At 40.4% G+C, this 20,399-nt stretch overlaps 1 long non-coding RNA gene across 1 annotated transcript; it reads left to right on the forward strand.

The window, feature by feature from the left end:
- Positions 1 to 2,004: 2,004 nt before the first annotated feature.
- On the forward strand, positions 2,005 to 20,089 carry LOC113916860. Its single transcript, XR_003518061.1, has 3 exons — positions 2,005 to 2,064; positions 8,365 to 8,556; positions 19,775 to 20,089. It is a non-coding gene; the product is annotated as an uncharacterized LOC113916860 (long non-coding RNA).
- The last annotated feature ends 310 nt before the right edge of the window (positions 20,090 to 20,399 follow it).

Consider the following 20,399-nt stretch of genomic DNA (forward strand, 5'->3'; position numbering starts at 1 on the left):
GTTTCCATTTTAAATTTTAGATTCTGCTATTCATCTGTATTTTCATTTTGTTATTCATATATTACTGAGCTTTTATCGAGTGTACAACACTGTGCCATGTGAAAGCTGTAAGCTGTATAAATATTAATAAGTAAGACATACTCATTGTCCTTATGGCATTCATAGCTAAGAATGGGAAGTAGAGGCCCGCAAATACCTACAGTACAATACACATCATGTGTTGTTATATTGGTAACATTCTTCATCTTAGTAACTGGCGAAGTTAAGATTCAAAATCAGGGAACCTGCCTGAAGTCAGCAGGCTTAGACAGTTTACTACACTGGGGTAGTAATGACTTCATTTCAATTCTGTGTCTGAGAGAAAGATGGTGTCATTAGGAGAAATAGGAAATTCAGAAGAAAAAAAAGTAACTTAGAAGGTTAAAAAAAATTGATTTTGAATCTACAGTATGTATTCTGAAGTATTGGCCAGATAACAAACTAGACATATATCGTCAGCATTTGTAGGACTAAAGAATAGAGAAAGTTACAGCTGGAGATGCAATCTTCAAAGTAAAACCAAACGCAGAGATTTGATTTGCCAAGACAGCAAATCATTCCCGTGTCACCTAGAAATGCACCCTTGTCCAGCTGTCATTTTTTTAATGTTGAAAAAAGTATACAACTGACATTATGGGAATGGTTGAATTATCAATTAAGAAATGACCTACCTGAAAATAAGATTTAATCAAACACAATTATGAGTTATGCTTGCTCAGTAAGACAAATGAACTAACAGAAGGCATTGCTTATTCACAAAAATATTTAGAGTCCCATGGCTACATGAATACCAGTTTTCATTGGCAATTATAATAATTATTAAAACGAATAAAAGTTTTCTCCAATTTAGAGTCAACAAATAAAAATATAGGATTTTTATTGAGTTCCTAGAAATGACACCAACTTCTCAAAAACAAACAAACAGTATAAAAGATGTTGCTAAAATGTACCTTGCATTTCATTTTCTCACAACTATGGTTTGAGCATGAAGTGTCTTTCAAAGTAATATGAGTCTCTTTGCTTAGTGAGTTTATACACTCTCCACCCAATCCCCAGCTGATTTAATCTAAGTAAGTGAATAAAATCTAGCAGCACAACATAGTTCAAATAGAGAGATTTGTAGATGCATTCTCTACCTGAAGTATTTGATGTATAGAAGTTACAATTTAGGGATCCTTCAAAGTACCATATGGCAAAGCTTAAAAAACTGTCCTTACTGGGTAGCTTTAGACAAATCACACTGTCTAGTTTTTTCCAGTTGGCAAGTGAAATGAACAGTAATCGTTTAAATGGGAGGAAATTAAGAAACTAGCAGGTTTTGAAGAACAAAAAAGGGAATTAAGTTGTCCAAAAGACTCTCATACTGAACTAGTGGGGATTTCCAGCTCTGCTTTCTGGCAGGGAAAATCTGTATTGAAACAAAATTTGTGGAAATAGTGGAAGGAAACAAAGTCTTCTATTGCTTTAAGATAAGGGACTAAACTTTGTATGCTGTGTTGCGGTCAAGTAGATGGCAGGTCGGCATGCTAATAGATGGTGTCACATGGTGAATTTGAGTAAGACCTTCCTACCCACTAAGGACGACCTTGGGCAGATCACAACTCCTCCACCTACTCTCAGCTTCATCTTTGGTAAAGCAGGGACATTTGACTGGATGATCATAAAGCCCTCTTGAAGTCTATCTAATATTCCATTACAAATGTAAATTCTCAGCAAACATTTTATTCAGTTCTTGAACTAATGAAGAAGAATCGTGTCAAAGAATTTTCCATTATCTTGGCTAAAGCTCAGAAAGGTTGAAGAAATCTATTGCCTCTGATTTTTTTTTTCCCAATAGACAACAAAACCTGTACATTCCTGAGGGTTTTTTTTCTCCTGCAATAGAATTTAGAAGCCATGAAGAAACAATGGCCAATAACTTTCAAAGAGTTGAGACGTTCAGTGATGACCTCACTCAGGGTTTTATGGCACTGGAAACTACTCCTACTTCTTGGAAGCTAAACCATTTTTCACAAAAGACCATAGGTGAGTCCCAACTGGCAGTCGAAAAATGCACAGGACTTGAAGACATACTTCCTTTCCATTAGGTTCCCCTTATAAAGGATTTCCAGCTATTAGTGGCATACCAAGCTCATTAACGCTTTGTAGAGCAGTGGACAAGTGTCACCAAACCCAAGAAACATGTAAAAATTGCTTCCTTCTGAGGCTGCTTTTCCATGTGGTAAATGGAAGTTGTAGAGGAAGATTTATCAGATTCTCATTAAAGGAAGCTCTGACTATGCCAGGGGAAACAGTGTTGGCTCAGATAAAGTTTAGATCTGGTGGTTTTCAAAGGCTGATGAATGCTGATGAACCTGAGTGTAATATCCACCAGAATAAGGAGGTGAATGGAATAACATTTCTGAGTAATTTACCGTGAGCCAGGCATTGTGTTAGAAAGTTTATGTACATCTTTTTGTTCATCTTTAAATATCTCCAAAGAAGTAACTAATGCGAAGTCTTACTCTGTAGGTGACAAAAACAGAAACCAAAAGCTGACACTTATAGAAGTTAGATAACTTGCAAAAGCCCATACCTTGGTAAATAACCATGAGGGGCATGGACTTGAGCCTCAGGCTCTCTGATGCCAAAGTACTTCTTTGTGACCAATCCATCTTACTACTGTAACCCAGCATAAAAGATTTATTTCCTTATCTTCTTAAAGCAGTTGGAGCTTTGATTCCTTCCACTACTTCCACAAAGTTTCTTCTCAATAGATTTTCCCTGCCAGAGAGCAGAGCCTCAAATCACCAGTTCAGTCTGAGTTCCTTTCAAGAAGGTTAATTCCTTTTTTGTTCTTCAAAACACTGATTTCATGGTTTCCTCCCATTTTAAACAACTGATGTTCATTTCAGTTGCCATTGGGGTATCTGGTGAGGGCGATCTGTCTCATGCTACCAAGTAGGGACCATCCACTGTGAATGGTGTAGGGTCGGGGGTAGGAGGAGAACAAGGAAAGTTGGGATGGCAGGATGGGAGGAGACAACAAAGAGGGGGCCGGAATGTGGCCGGAGCTCCTGAGATCTGAGGCCTTGGCATTGGTGGATGGAGACAAGAGGATGTGGCAGGTTTAGTAGCAGGAAATATAAATTCTTCAAGCTCTATATGAATATTCTTGGCAGCACCCAACCAGTTCATGTGCAAATTAAAAGAAGACAGGGTCAAGGGACAATGTAATGAAAAGGAAGGGATTTCAGGGCTGCTGACCCAGGTAGTAGGAGTCAAGCCTTGAAATTTTACTTTTAAGATCACTTTTCACCCTGATGATTCAAGTAGGCCAGGGCAGCCTTAAGGAAATGCAGATAATGTGTAGTCTTAGAGTTTATTTTGGGGGTTTCCTGAGACAATTGCTTTCAGGGCTATGACCCACTATAATGACCGTTTCTTTTATCACCTGCACATGCCCTAAATTAGCTAACGTCTCGAAGTCATAAACATAAAGTCAGGTCATGCAACGCAGTTGTAATGCTGCACTTTGAGAAAAGGTATTCATTCTGTGATTGAAAGATAAGCACGTGACCTACTTTACATTGCACATTTCAGAAAAAATTGGTGACTCATTGGAAACAGGGCATCCTAGGCCTGCATACCTGACCACTCTCCATTGGTGTTCTCTAAGCCAGCTGGCCCCATAGGAAGGGTACTTTGGCCATCTCCCCAGAGCTGCTCAAGACATTGTGCATGCCCCTCGTCCATGCTGCTGAACTTGCACATATACGTCCAGAGATAGGAATGCTATCTCCCCTCCTCCAAGAGAGTAAAGAAGGACTATCTTCTTGGAAGGCCTATTGGCTCCCCAAATAGCAATATCTTCTAGGGCATGCACCTGAAAGGGAAGCCCCACATGCTCCTAGTACTCGTGACTGTTCCCCTACTCGCCCCCTTCCTCCCTCTGGTCTTAGAAGGACAGGAGCCGACATTAGACTTGGACTTTATTCTACTCATACACTGTGTGTTTGTGATCTTGGCCCGCTCATTTAGAGTGAAATGAATCTTCTCCCAGTTCCACTTCTAGAACTAGAAACTTAGTGGTTAATCTGCTCAGCCCAAGAGATAATGCATACAAAGTGTCTTGCACAGTAACCCAAAGTTATTACAATGTTTTTATTTTTATGTATTCCTATCGTTTTTTATTACTAGTTATTACAGTACTTTCAGATATATACATTAATATGTATATTCTGTAGGTCCGGTATTACATAACTTGGTTAAGGGAGCTCTGAGTCCACGTGACAATTGAAGGAAGACAGGAGTGGGGGAGCAAGCTTGTGAAACTGTAATGGGAGAAGGCGTAGAGCAGAAAAGATAGGGCACAAGCCAATTCCAACATGTTCTACTTATCAGATATCCTGAGAGGCATGGGACAGAAAAATCACTGTAAGAATGCAATCTATCCTTAGCTAGTGCCCCGAGAAGCTGGTGGAAGGTGCACTGTTGCGCCGTTACCTGTGAACACTATCATGTAATCAATAAGGACATCAAGTTACGTCACTTTCAGTTTTTGCACTATTGCCAGTAAGTCAACTTCCCCAGTGCTTGCATAACTTGCTTATTTGACAAAGTTTCTTTGCAATTTCATTCAGATCAGTCCAAGTTCTGCCAGATATTTCTTGAAGCATCGGAGAAAGAGTATAGCCGAAGGATATGCCAAGAGGAGCTTCTTCACTGGAGACAAATGCACTAGGGTCTTTTGAGGGATCCTGTTCATTTCAATTGCTGCATTGAGCTCCTGTAGCAAAAATGGGTTCAAGTCCATTCTGTTCCTATTAAGCCAGTTTTTCTTCATGCGTTCAGAAGTGCAGCAAAAGTTAATTCATCCAAAAGCATGTGGTTTTTCAACAACATTGTCAATATTATAATGTTCCTTTGCAGCTCTGGCCCAGCCCATTTATTAGATGAAGGGAAAATACAGATGGGTTGACAAGCAAGGCTGTACTTTGTTGTAGTGGGAAAAACTATCAAAGAGCTCATCTGAATCATTTTCTTTCTTCTAATATATGGGCTTCTGCAAAAGTTCAGAAGTTAGTGCTTTTATTATTATTTTTTTCTCCCACCTCCTTTTTATTAGCTGCGTTTTTTATAGGTTAAGACAGGCAAAAAAGAAACCTATCAATTATTCCTCTTTGGACTTCAGTGAAATCTTTTTAAAAGAAAGAAAAAGAATTCAGTATAACTTCTGTAGAAAATGCCCTTCCACCAGTATAGTTACATGCAAGGCAGAGAAAATGTCTACTGTTTCCTACAATAGGAAATGAAACAGCCGAGCCTGATAGTTCCGGAATGATTGATGGAAAAATGCCAAGAAGGCATATACTATAGTCTATGATGTCTGCATTAAAACAAGCTCAGCCAGTGACTGTAGGTGAAAGACAGCTTGCTTACATATGGGCACTGGAGAACTTGTGGATGGCTGCCATCTTGGTTCGCTCCAGCCATGCAGTGGGCGATAACCCACAGGACCTTTGGCAGAGGAGGGGACTCAGAATCAGTTCACCCAGATACACTCCCAGAAACTTCCAGCTGAGCAGGATAACATTGTTTATTAACAATATCTTCCAGAATGCAAGTCCCTGTCCCTACTCAGTACAGCCTTAAATAATTTAATAGTGACACCGACTTAAAATACCTTACCCATTTTATTTTGTATTACATTTTGTAACATCCTTTTCTAGCTGAGATCCCAATGGAGCAGCAAGTTGGAGACCTTTCCATCTCAAAATTAGGTCAGATATTAGAGACGTTCAAATAAGAACCTCCTCTTTTTCATTCATCTTCTTTAAGGGCAGAGCAGACTATAAGTCATCTACCAAGATATCCTTTGTCCTTCTCTGAAAATGTTTAGACATTCTCCATTTTGCTATAAGAAGAAAGAAGATTAAAGTACTTGGGTTTGTTTCAAGTGGCTGCTGATATTGGATAGAATTAAGTAATTATATACTTCTCAATAAACTAATCAATGTTGATAAATTTCCATTACAGCTTGCAGAGTTGGATTGTAGAATTCTTGTGCTTTGTCCTTCCCACCAATGCAGAAGAGTAGAAAACCATGAGCCATTCGAGGCCTCAGTGCCTACTGTGTTGAGTGCCACAAAAGATACAAAAGTGCTTCATATATGTGCCTTGCTTTCAGCGTGCATATGATCTAGAACACATGAAGAGACAAAGTCATAGCAGCCCCCATTCATTAGAACTCACTATGTGCTAGGCATAGTGCTAATTTCAGACATTATTTTATTATGTCTCATGTTTTATAAGTGAGAAAATGGCTTTGTAACTTGGAATTGGAATTCTCCTCTCAGGATTCAAAGTTAGCTCTAGGTCTCAAGAACATTTGCTGAACAAATGAATGAAAAAAAAGGTAGAATTAAATGTGTACCAGAACACATATTCAAAGGAAATCTGTTGTCCATTATCAATATGATATATATTTAGAATTAGAATTATTTTTCCCAAACAATCTTATAGTCATGACAATTGGCATGTGCCGGGACATCCGGAACATCTCCCGGGTCCCAGTTTTTACGTATAGTAAGAACAAGATGAGATAGTTGGCTGGGTTAGATATGCAGTTCTGGGCTATGGAACAATGATTCTCAGAGTGAAGCTAAATATGCCCATAAATTGAATCTTGATTTTGTCCTTACTTACTTATACTAAATGACCATAGCTCAGACGATAGGTTTTTTTTGGTGTTGTTAGCAATGATCATGCTTTCGTAACACCAAAAGGAGAAGCCAAGAAGCAACAATATTACCTTTTGATAACTCAAGAAATGGGGCTGCTTTATGAAAAAGGAAATGCAAAGTGGCCCCAGGTAAGCAAAATATATATAATTTTTGCTTTGCTCACAGCAAATAGTGTGCTTTTTGTTGCTGTTTGTTTTCTTTTGTTAAAGAAGTGCTCCATTGTTGACCTCAATCAAGTACATGAGAGAGGCCCGATGTGGTGGGAAGGGCATAGGTTTTGGTGTAGAGAGGCCCAGATTGAAACCCCAGCTCTGCCGTTTACTCTTTTTGTGACTTCAGATAAAATATGGGATCTCTTTGAGCTACTACCCTCATATGGATCTTTAAAATTTACCTTATAGGGGCACCTGGGTGGCTCAGTCATTAAGCGGCTGCCTCCGGCTCAGGTCATGATCCCACGGTCCTGGGATCGAGCCCCGCATTGAGCTCCCTGCTTCTCCCTTTCCCGCTTCCCCTGCTTGTGTTCCCTCTCTCACTGTGTCTCTCTCTGTCAAATAAATAAATAAAATCTTTAAAAAAAATCTTACCTTATAAGGTTTTAGAAATATTAAATGACATAGTAAACACAAATTGCTTCCTATGTAGCAGGAAAGGTTCCTTCCTTCCTCCTACAGAAAGGCTCAAAATTGCCCCTCTCACTCAAGACAGAGAATACTAGGTTTTGACACCTCGCAAGACAGTTTTATGTTCTTGACAAAGGCTGAAATCGACGAAAGAAAGAGAAAACAGCAAGGCAAACCTAAGGGAGGAGTGCAGGGAAATAGGAGAAGTGAAAATGAAAAAGAGAAAAAGAAAGTTACTTCTAAGTTCCAGTGAAACCTGACTCAATACTGGGATATTTACAATAATGATGACTAAGCCTTCTAATATATGCCACCATGGAGCCAAGATTCACATACAGCAACATTTAATTTAGAAAGTAGGGAAATGCTACAATCTGGATAGACATATACCAAGTTATCTCAGGAAAATTTATTTTTCACATATGAAATTGGAATAAATCTATTTTAATGGAGGCTTCAATTGTCCTTTTCTAGATTAAACCATATGCAATTTAAAGAATTTAGATGTACTTCATTTTAAAACGTCTTAAAAATCCTGTAAGGCAACTCCCTAAGGTATCACATACTTTCTGAGCCCCCACAAGTGAAGTGTGATTCAAATTAGTCCTCAAGCTGTTCAAATAAGAAGCTAAGGCTGAAAGTAACACAGTTTGAGGAGGAGATGTATGTATTTTAAAAGTTACTTATATCTTAGAGATAAGCCTGACAAAATGGATTAAAAAGTGAAATCTGAATGAATAGGTTTAGATTAACCCGTGAACTCCTCTAATCCCGAGGACGAGTCAAGATCATTAGGAAGATAAATATTTCTTGTTCAAATCTGCTGGTTGCTGCGATCAACCTCCCTGACAGTGGTCCTCCAGAAAATGGTATTATTCTTACGCATAATATCATTTGAATCTAGGATGTGCTGCTTGATTTGAATTAACTTCTAGCTGGCCCCATCACCATCGTAATCTCCCTTCTCCCTCCGCTAGATTCTGCCTTAATTCCGAACCAGAATATTCAGATGGCAGTATCTTCAGTTTGCAGTCGTTTTCCCCAGAGCTCTGACATCCAAGAACCGTTGTCAATACGCCCATTTAACTAACTGAGGAATTATGGTGGAGCGATCCTTCGGACTCGGGCATCCGGACACTTATTTCTGCGCGTACTGTTAACCTTCAGAGGTAAGTCACTTAACCTTGCCGGCCCTCATCTCAGAGCCCATCTCCAAGGTCCTCTCCTGCTCAATCATCCTGTGATTCTGTAATGTACTTGCTAAGTGCTTTGCCTAACACGCAATTACCCGGCGGTCCTCCTGAACTGGAAGTGGATGATCACTTGTCAAGGGCATTGTAGAGGCTATTCGTGAATTAGTAAGAGGTCAGATTATGACCCCTGCCGTCACTTCCAACTGGGATTCTGTTCTGGCAACCCGGTCTGCTGACTTCCAGCCCAAAGCACTATCCATCAAGAGGACATTTCCTCTTCTTGGAAGTAGCCAATTTCTAGTTCATTAATAGAGAGATTGCAAGCATTCAAAGCAGGCTATGTGAGTGAATGATAAATATAAACCATTACCAACTTGTTCTCCTACTAAAATAATTGCAAACAGAATTCTCTTCATCTCATTGTAAAATAATTCTTGCCATGAGAAAGAAGAGAAAACAGAGGCATCATTTTGGTGCCCCCCAGTGGGGAACTATGATGGCTGCAGGGAAATTACACCTTTCCAAGCACTGGGGGCATCCCACAGCCACTTGAGTGGAACTGTTGGCCCTCTTGTCTTGTCCATTCCTATTTTTGTTCTACAAGGTCTTCTAGAGTTTTTCTAGCTCAGCCCAGAGAGCCTGAAGTTAGCTAGAAAGAGAAAGGCTATTCTGAATATCCTCAGGAATCTAGGGTCTTTTCAGGGATTCCGACTGACTTGGATATGTTCCAAAGGGTCCAAAGGAAGTTGGGGGACCCCCCAGATATCCATCCAGGCCTATATAAAGAATTTGGGAGATATTTAGTCCCCCCTGCACTCAGAATAACGAACAAATAGGATAGTTATTTCTTAGAAGAGTTAGATCCCATTCCATCCCCTGCTTTCCACAGCTTACATTCCAGAGGTGGAAATTCTCAACTAGAGCCATATGACAAAACCATGGCTTCATTTTGCTAGCAGCTTTATGAGCATTTGAGAATGTTGGTTGTAAACGCGGAAGATCTGGTGTCATTTTGTCACAAGAGCCAGTGACCAGGAATAGTGACTCTGAGACAGCTCCTCTGAGTAATAGGGTTTTGTTTAAGAGTCAGGCATGCTTACTTTTCCATTAATTTTTCCAGTGATACTCTCAGTACTTCTGACCTTCATTTGAACCAGGTCTCCAGCAATTACTATCTGCATAACTTACCTTGGATAATATTTTCAAACATCAGAGCTTCTGCAAAACTTGGATACTGTAACACATCTCTTAAGATTTTTACAAGGACTAAGTGGGGTGATATAAATACAACATAGAACACAGAGTAAAACACATAATGAACCAAGAGATATCTATTAGCATTTTTGAATTTAAACCAACTATATGTCATGAGCACCTACTGCATAAAGGGCAATTTGTTGGGTACACAGTCCTTCTAGCCTTGGAGATTACTACATTTGGTAGACATGTGTAAGCAGACTTCATATGTGCCAAGCATTCTGTATAGAAGCCCTTAAAATGTCATTAAAGATACAACAAGGCAGGGGTGCCTGGGTGGCTCAGTCATTAAGCATCTGCCTTCAGCTCAGGTCATGGTCCCAGGGTCCTGGGATCGAGCCCCACATCAGGCTCTCTGCTCGGTGGGAGGCCTGCTTCTCCCTTTCCCACTCCCCCTGCTTGTGTTCCCTCTCTCGCTATGTCTCTCTCTGTCAAATAAATAAATAATAATAAAATCTTTAAAAAAATAATTAAAGATACAACAAGGGAAATGGAAACTGATACTATAAGAGGCACTTAATAGTTCACACAAAAATACAGGAAATATCCCAAGGTAGTGTGAGCTTAAGTGCCAAATGAACAGTTCAGAGGACCTCTGTCATAGAACTTCAGAAGACATTGTTCTGGATTAAAATGGTCTGGGAGGGCTTTATGGAAAAGGACAGATTTACGTCAGAAGAAAGACAGGAGGTAAGGAGATTAAAGGAAATTCTAAATTGGCGCACGATGTGATCATTCTACAACATGAAAAGTTGGAAGACTTGTTTGAAGAACAATGAATTCTGTTGAAGCAAAATATTGGGAACTATAAATAACTAGAGACATTATTAAAAGCAACTCTGAGTCATGAGCCACGAGGCAAAAATTCAGGCTTTTATTTCTTAAGCTAATAAATATAGTGTTTATCTTGTAGGTCAGAGATGAACACAGCATGCATGGTGTATATCTGCCTACATTCCTTCTTCCCCGAGCTATGACAGCTACCACTAAACAATCATCACACTCTTTCTCACTCAGCCTTAATGAGACCTCAGAATCCTGCTTAATATTTTATGTTAGGTAGCAACACCATCCTACAGGGTTGGATCAAAAGATGAATCCAGCTTGCCACTCCTGCACTAGTCTAGACCACAAAAATAGGAACATATTTTAAGGTAGGTAGAGAAGCAATTGGATAGGATACTGGGTGGGAAGATGGGGGTCATTTAGAGGCTGATCATACTAACGTAGAGATGAGATGTCAGCACATTCTCATTTACTCAAGCATCTGCTGAGTGCCTGTTGTGTGCTAAGTAATGTGGTGGGGCTGGGACCCAGCAGGAAGTAGGGTGATGGCAGTAAGCAGCCTAATTGAAGGTTTGTGTGGGAGTGCCTAGAAAGATAGTGGCAACATAGACAAAAGCAGGAAGTCAGGGGAAACTGATCTGGAAGGAAGAACAGCTTACTACATGTTAGAAGTAAATGAGTTTCCCTTGGGAGACTGTACAAAGAGAAAATCCAATGGATAAGATTTAATTATGAAGAAATACATACGTATAAGGCAGTAAAATAATAAAGATCCCATGAAGAAGACAGAAAATTACTCATCAGAGAACTAGAAAAAAAGAACAAGCACAGTCTAGAATTCTGGGAGGCAAAATAGGAGAGTTTCCCAAAGAAAGCTGCCGCTAACAGTAAGCACAGGTTATCGCAAGGAGAATCGAAATGGATTTGACAATTAGCAAAGTATTGGTGACATGAAGGAAATTTTAACAGAGGAGAATGTATATTTTGCTTACAGGGGTGTGAAGAAGAAGAACAAGGAATTCGAGGAAATGGATATAGCAACACATCAAAAGATTTGGCAATAAAAGGATACAAGGAAGGAAATGTTAGCCAAAGGGAGCGTGAAAAGATAGGGATGCCTGAATATGTTGAAAACAGAAGAAGAAGCCAGCGGTGGAGAAGAAGAGATTGAAGATGCTGTGGAGAGAATAAATGGTAGGAGCCACACTCTGAGATGGGAGTAGAAGGCAAGTTTAAGAACCTATGTGGAAGATAAGTGAGAAGAGCAAGAATAGCCCCTCATTCAAGGTGGGAAGCAACGGTGTAGAGATAGAAATAGTCAGAATAGTAAATAGAAATAGTTGAAGAGAAGGACAGATTAAAACTATTTATATCTCATATTCTTAGTAAAACAGAAGAAGATAATTTGCAGAGAGGAAGGAATGGAGTGGAATTCAATCGAGCATTAGATTCAGGAGGTGAAAGTTTGGGCAAATGTTATGGACAGTTTCATTATTTATTTACCAAATACTTTTGTGTATTTATCAGGTGGCAAAGAAAATATTAGGTGCTGGGCGCCTGGGTGGCTCAGTTGGTTAAGCGACTGCCTTCGGCTCAGGTCATGATCCTGGAGTCCCGGGATCTAGTCCCACATCAGGCTCCCTGCTCAGCGGGGAGTCTGCTTCTCCCTCTGACCTTTCTCTCTCTCTCATTCTCTCTCTCAAATAAATAAATAAAATCTTTAAAAAAAAAAAAGAAAGAAAATATTAGGTGCTGAGAATACAGTAATAAATGATATTGTCTCTGCCCTCAAATGTCTTATGTTCTAGAGAGGAAGGTAGATTTGAAAAATAAATGAAATTACAAATGACATAATTGAAGTTATGATGGGCACTACAGAAAGAAGCAGGGACCAGATCATATAGGTCTTTGTATGTCACGGCACAAAGTGTTGCTATAGTTCTAGGTGCCCTAGAAAGCCATTTAAGAGTTGAAGCATGAAAATTATTTTTTAATCTTTTTTTTTTCAGTGTGGAGAATGAATATTGAAAGACAAGAAAGTTGGTTGGAGGCTATAATTAAAAGATAATGGTGCCCTGGACTCTAGTAGTAGAAAAAAGGTGATTCGACAAAGTTGTGTAGAGAAACCTGGCAGGACTTCCTGAAGGATCAAATGTGAGAGGCGAGGCCATATACTGGAATAGGGAAAACTGACTGGCCAGGGGAGAGATCTGGGGAAACCTTTAAGTTGTCTGTGAGATAGCTAAGAGATACCAAGCATGTACTTTAACATGAACGGAGGAGTTCATGGGCTAGGTCTGAATGGAAAATATAAATTAGGCAGGGACACACAGGAAGGCCCTTTTTGAAACCAATGGAAATAATTGAGATCACAAGACAGAATATGGAGAGAGAAGAGAAGGTCCCAAGACCTCTCAAACATGTAGTTGGGACATTGGTCGTAGAGATTAACAGTTAAACTAGTTTGGTCTGAATCCAGTCTAGATTCCAAGTAGATAGAATCCAGATTTCACCACTCATTATTTTACGATGAAGACATTGAGTGGAGAAACTACAAAGGAGATTGAACATCCTTAGAGCTGCGTGAGGAATGACTGAGATCAGAGTGAGCCTCTGGCCATGACAGTATCCACTGCCCTGGAGACCTGCTGCTTGCACAAAGGACAATTTTATCCTACCTGGGCCTTATGAAATGAAATGTAAATTCTGAATTTTTCAAGTGCAGGGGGAGGTCGCTATTCCCTTGTCACACGCTGATTGAGCATCTGCTGTGTCCCAGCCCCATGATGAGACCGAGGATATAGGAAGATTCAGAAGTACAGTCCCCACGTTGGGTGAGCCCACAGTCTAATGAGGCAGGCAGAGCAGATATGGGTCCTGGGAGTCTTTTCCTACAGCTAAATACAAATTAATGTCGAGGCTGTGATAGGACACCTAATTTGGCTTTGTATAAAATGAAGAACTACCAGCATAATAGAAGTAAAGATGACAAAAGGCTAAGTAAAGGTAGAGGCCCTCGAAGATTTACTGCAAAAATAGAGCAGCTCTTTTAACAAAGAACTAATAAAAGCAAAACTCCAATATTAAAAAAAGAAATTTTCCATATCCCATGGTTACAAATTGTTATTTAAGACTTTACCCCTACTATATATCCAACTATAATGGCTTTATTCTAGCTACTATATCCAATCCCAATACCCCAAGGTGTTTTTTACACTATAAAGCATCTTCCTGCGTTATTAGAGTAAATCAGTTAGCAAAAGAACGAGATATTAATCCTGTAAAGGTCACATCATCTTGATTACAAGAAGCCAATAAAATGGAATTTTTGCTTTTAATAGTTGAATGTCACAAGAGGGAAAATTGAGAGCTTTACACTTCCCTCTGTTTTGTTTCCCTAGATTGCTTTGTTCAAAAAAATTCTATTCCTCAAAGTGTCGCTGGTGTTTGTTTCTCGAGACATCCGAAGCGGCGTGGTCATCGGGGAGGGGATGAAAATCGTATAGGCAGCCCTGAGGCAAACGCTCTTGTCTCTCCCTCATCATAAAATGCCTAACATTTACATGCATTGTCTTCAGGCTTTTGATAAAGATAAGCTTCCTTTCTTCATTCCATGTGCAGACAAAGCAACCAGGGAGGGGGAAGTAAAGCATTTCTTGACTAAGACATGCTAATGGGCATTTGAGACCAGAGGTATGGTCATTGGGTTCCTAATCCATTGCTCCAAACACTGTCCCGGCTGCTCCCAGCTCACTTGAAGAGCCCTAACGAAGTCGCTTTTGCTGGATATTTGGATTTCTCGATGTAGGATAAAAACTGAAGCCAATCACATTTTATTCTCTGCCTTAGAAATCAGTTCATGAACATCCTAATCAAACTAGCAACGTTTAGCTAGAACCTCAATGTGCCAGGCTGAGTTCTGAGCACTTAAGTGGATTATTTCATTAACCGCTCACCACAGTCCTCTGAGGTATGTACGGATAGCAGCTCTGTGTTGCCAGAGATCTAGCCATCTCAGCTGCAGAATTTCACATGGTTCACACGGCCAGGAGGCAGGAGAGCTAGCTAGGATTTGAACCCCAGAAGCCCAGAGGGGAGGGCTATTCTTCCCACTCCACCACACTGCCTCTCTGTGGACCACATATATTATATCCCTGGACAGGTATGTGTGCACAACGACATTTACGTCTCTCAGCTCAAACAAAAGTCAATAAATAGAGTCAAAAGTCCCCAAGGAATAACCGAAAATGCATGGCTATGATTGAGGCACATGATGACGCTAGAGGGTAAATGCCAGAAGATTGTGGGAGGTTGGTCAGAGTCAGCACACATCGGGACCGGATTACAAGTCTCCAGGATGAAAGTGGCCCAGTGATACAGAGAAAGCATCTCTTGCCGTGACTAACGGTGCTGACTCTGAAGTCAGCCCGGGTTCAAATCCTGGCTCCACCATTTACTCTCTGAACAAGGGCAGGTTATTTACTTTCTCTGGGCCTTACTTTCCCCGGGCCTTACTTTCCCCATGTGTAAATGGGAAGATTAATAACACCTATAATATGTAATTTATTGTTGTCCAGTTAAGATTCAATTATGTAATTCATTCCAAAAATGTGCAATGGTCTCAGGCACACACAGAAGCATTAAAGGTATGTTAGCTCTTGGAACTGTTATTAATAGAAGTAGGAGGGAGAGGGGAAATAAGACTAGAAACAGTAGTAATAATACTAATGCTGGCCATTCTGTTAGACCCCAACTATGCCTAATCTATCACCTTCGGTGGATGGGGTAGGGGTGGTGGGTACTGTCCTATCATCCTCCAGGGCCCCCATCAGTGCCTATCTACTCTACTGGAGGTGTAAGGGTGTAGAGGGAGGTAAGTGTTGCTAGTTTTAAACATCTTCTCGGCTCCACCTCAGCATTTCCATTTTCCCTCAGTTTCTTTTAGTTTGAGACAATAATGTGAAACTATATCCATGACCACAGTAACACTTTTAGATCATTCATTGTACTAAGAGTCATCAGATTCCCATCACTGTGTGTGTGTGTGTGTTTGAGAGAGAGAGATAAGGGGTGGAAGAAGGATGCAAAAATAAATCAAGTCTGGATACTTCCCCTTTGAGCCCTCAGTCTAAACTGTGGTCTACAGTTGTGGTTAGGAGATGAGAGTTTTGCCCCTTACTGGGGGTCTCGTAGGTTGGAAATGGGTGGAGACATTGAGCTGCCACACTCCTGAGGAGTCCTACTGGCTTCCAGGACTGCTAAGCATCCTCCAACATTCGAGATGATTCTGCACACCAAAGAGTAGTCCCACCCAAAAGGCCGGCAGTGCCGCCTTCGTGAAACACTGACATAAACTATAAGCTGTATTAGAAACTTACACATAAAACACTAAGACATTCAGAGACTAAAGATAACTTCTTGCTATGTGATCCTGGAAAGCCTTTGTACAACAGCCTGAATTTAAACAGGATCTTGAAGAATGGGTAGGATTTGAACAGTCAAAGGGGTGAGGAGAAGCACAGATGACTTTTGAATTCCATGGTGCCTCATAACTAGGGTAACCATATCATTTATCTTCTACACCAGGTCACTCATAAGGAGAATAGGGACCACGAATAATTAGCGACCAAGAAAACGAGCACAAATTGAAACTGCCCCAACAAATTGAGAGGCACGGTTATCTACTCCTAACACAAGCTAATGACAAGGAAAGAAGTCTTGGCTTGACGAGGATACTAAAGAGTTAACATGGCATGGGGCTCATTCAGATGTGAACAGCACCAAGATGTGACTCAGTTTCCATGAAAGTGAGAAATGCTGAGACAGGTGTCCTAACACCTGGGAACCGATTTCAGTTTGTCAATACCAAGTGTAAGGTCTGTGGCAATTCACTGACACCTTTTGGGTAATGTGTCTCATCTGTATAAGGAATAGGTGGGAACATCTAATCTTCTACAGCTCTGATACTATAAGATTTTTCTTGCCAAGACAGTCAGAGACTTATCAAACCATTTTTTATTGCCTCTACATAGGTTAACTCTTTTCCTCAGCTCTCCCGTGTCTTTGTTTTAACCAATATAGGCTTTTCCACTGTAATGAAATATGTGCGTTCTGAAGGGATTAAAAAAACACACTAAAAATAATAAGGATTTGAGGGTGGGGGAAATAAAGCCATAGGCAAACGCTCAAACCTACAATCTTGTAACCAGAGCACTAATAAAACCAACGTAACCCTAATTAAAAATCTAACTCAGAAAAAAAAGATGTGTCCAAATCCCAATTTAAAAGAATACTGCAGTAGATATAAAACTTTGCCTTTAAATAACTGTAATAATTAGATGGCTTGAACGGGAGCGTTCAGAGGAGTTGAGGCTTTTAGTTTGGAGGCACAGGATCAGAGAACCCATACAATATGCCCTTCCAGCCAGAACACATGGCAAACTGGGCAAAGAGGAAATGCTGGGTGGGGGGAGGCAATGGGGATGGTGGCTGTGCACACTTGCTCCCACCCAGCCTGCTGAGCCCCACTACACTGGTGTACTTGGAGATCAGCTGGTATTACTTGGTGACACAAATCATTAAAATGCTCGGAAAAATTGCTTATGAACCAACACAATTTCTACATCATAATAAATTGATTCTTCTTACTAACCAAAGATGAGCTCATTTGCATTAGAGAAACATGCAATGGAGTAGAAAAAATTTATCTGTGCGGTTCCATCTATCTGGGCATATTACCACTGACTTCAGTCATTCATTCATTGGCTCATTCCACATGCCCTACCCACCTGCCACGTGCAAGGCACTCTGCTAGGACTCACGGGAAGCAAAAACTAAATCTAAATGACGTTAAATTGTTATTTGTTCCAAAGTTTGATCGCCATTTTTAGTAATGAATTCTCAGGTCAGAATGTGTATCAACCAGAAAGACTGCGATCATTTTGAGTTGAACCCAGGAGCAGTCATCTGGACTCATAGGGCCACATATGTAATATTCTGAAGTGGGCTGAGGTACCTTTTCTCCTTTTCTTGTTAAAGTCGTTCTCTCAGAAACTGATTTGTTTTGTGCTGCTTTCCATTCACATCACGATCCAATCAAACCACAGAATATAGGAAAGATCAAAGTAGTGCAGTCTAGCCATCTACAGTAATTCATAGAATATATGAGGCATTAAAATTTTCATTCCTCATTCTTGTAAGAAAGACTATAAAGGTAACCGAAAATGATGCACAATATGAATTCATTCCTGAGACAATGACTGTAGCAAGAATGGGAAAAGCATAAACCAACAGGCCCTTCTTTTTTTTTTTTTTTTTTGGCCTCAGTCTAAAGCTTTTTTTTTTGAAAAACATTTCTTGCTTGTGTCGCTCACACTTTTACTTTTATCCTTGATCTCTTCAGCTCTTCTCTTATCTAAATGGTACATGAAAAAAGCCCAGAAAAGTTTTCAAGTATTGGCTTCCTGCATTTTCATCCAAAGCAATTTTATGAGCATTCCCCTAAACATGAAAAAAAAATTTCCAAGGTTATGCCTAACAGATGCAGAAACAATTTATTTAAAAATGAAAACTTCAGTTAGACAGCCAGCAGGAGGGGTGGGTGTTTACTCTGTAGTTTTTACCCCATGAATTTTACTCTTGTTGGTGGATTTCTTTTTCTGTTTATTAACCATTTTTCCCAGAATATGTTTTTTAATTCCACATATTTGTATTCAACAAAATAAGTCTGAAAGAGATGATTTACAGCAAATTAAATGTCTTCCATTTTCAGAATTTTGGCCGGGAGACTATGGGACATAAATATTGCAGGCAGAGACAAATATGTGAAATTACATCTCTGAACCAGTAACCAAAGTAAGGTCATCAAGAAATTCAAATTCAAAGCTTTAAAATTCTTTGTTTTTTCTTCCTTCTCTGTACATAGTCTTTCCACTGAATAGAAAACTCAGGGAATAAAACATATGTGGCTACATCATAACATTAACCAATGGGTAATAAAGGCAAATGATATTCTAAAAGAAAATAAACTTAGTTTGTGAGTTTTCATTTTTATAAGATTTTTTGTTTATTTGAGGGAGAGAGAGCAGAGCGGGCAAGAGAGAATACAGGTGTGGGGGAGCGGCAGAGGAGAGGGAGAAGCAGGCTACCTGCTAAGCAGGAAGCCCCATGTGGGGCTCCATCCCAGGACCCTGGGATCATGACCTGAGCTGAAGGCAGACGTTTAACCGACTGAGCCACCCAGGTGCCCCATGAGTTTTTATTTGTAACCAAAAAGGTTCAAAATGAAGAGGAGTCTGATACTCTACATACCATTCTCCAAGCCATCCATGGTGCCATGAACCTCCCCACCATGTTGGCTGTCCCACACTACACAGGAGATGGACCGATTCAGGGACCTTGGGCAACAGCAGTGCCAGGGTGCCCCAAGACCCCTGTGGGTCCCCAGGTTACTATTAGGAAGTTGAGGAACTTAATCTTTGGGCTGCCTCTTCTTCTTTAAGTGGTTTCTCACATGCAATGGCTACCTCCCATGTGATTCATGTTCCTCCCAGGGCTCTCTGTAGACACACCAATCATACTACAGAACTGGTTATTATAAAAGATGCTATGAGAAGGGTACAGATTCATGTCAGATGGATTTGGCTTCATATTCCAGCCCCATTACTGACCAAGTATGTGAATTTGGACACTATTTTGTCTCTTCAAGCCACAGTTTCTCCATCTACAAAATAGGAATAATAAAATTTACTGAAAAGTGTCTTGAGGATGATATCAGATAACTTACATAAAGAACCAGACACAGATTGGTTCTTGGCACAGACTCTGAAATGACTTGAGGTTCAGACCCCGGTTCTGTCATTTAACTACCATTGAGACTTGACCACTGATCACTTCATTTCTCAGTGCCTCGTCTATGAAGAGAGTAAATATCACCTTTCTCACAGGGTTTAGTTATGAGTGTTCATTATTTGTTTGTAAAGTATTTAGAAGAGTGCCTGGCATACCATGAAGATTTGGTCTTATTTTATTCACTATCCCAAACATCTGACAGTCAGCAGCTATGTATAATGGGTGAGTCTAAGGGAAAACAGTCCCTGCCAACAAATAGGCCATACATTGGTAACCAAAAAAAAATTTCTTTTTTCTCCAGGGCAGACGTTTGGTATAGAGGGGGGGGAAAAGGTGAACATGAAGTTTTGAAGCATGGCGTGTCCCTGTTGTGAAGCCGAAAGAAGCAAAGTAAGAGAAGCAGAATCAAGTATGAGCCCCGCACATTGACTTGGGTTGGCAAAATTCAGTGGAAAAGCTGGAAGAAAAGAAATTGGATACAAAAAGAAAGGAAATCTAATAAGTTGCCGCTATAGATCAGGCACTCAGTGAGACTTCACTGTAGTTCCAAAACATTTACAGAAAAATCGCCCTGCACTCAGTAACAAGGGCGCTGTGCTGGGAGACAAGAATTCCAAACAGCTGCATGGGCCATGCGAGAGCTGTGCCCCAGCAAGGCCAAGTACGTCATTGCTGATGCTGTGTGTGGTGTACCTGATGATAATAAAAGACTGGCTAGCTTTCAGTCACTGGTGTTATTGCTTACAGATTCCCTGCAGACAAGCCCCCTAGCACCCAGTGCAGACTGCATTCACCGGATTTCCTGGGTCCTCCACTGATACCAGGTGAGATATACCTACCTGTCGGCAAGGGGCGTGCAACGTAATAAGGAACCATTTAGGTGAGATATTCATAACCTTAAACATTAAATGGGAGCCACACCTTCT

Source organism: Zalophus californianus, chromosome 4 (genome assembly GCF_009762305.2).
Source record: "Zalophus californianus isolate mZalCal1 chromosome 4, mZalCal1.pri.v2, whole genome shotgun sequence".
Lineage (NCBI taxonomy): Eukaryota > Metazoa > Chordata > Mammalia > Carnivora > Otariidae > Zalophus > Zalophus californianus.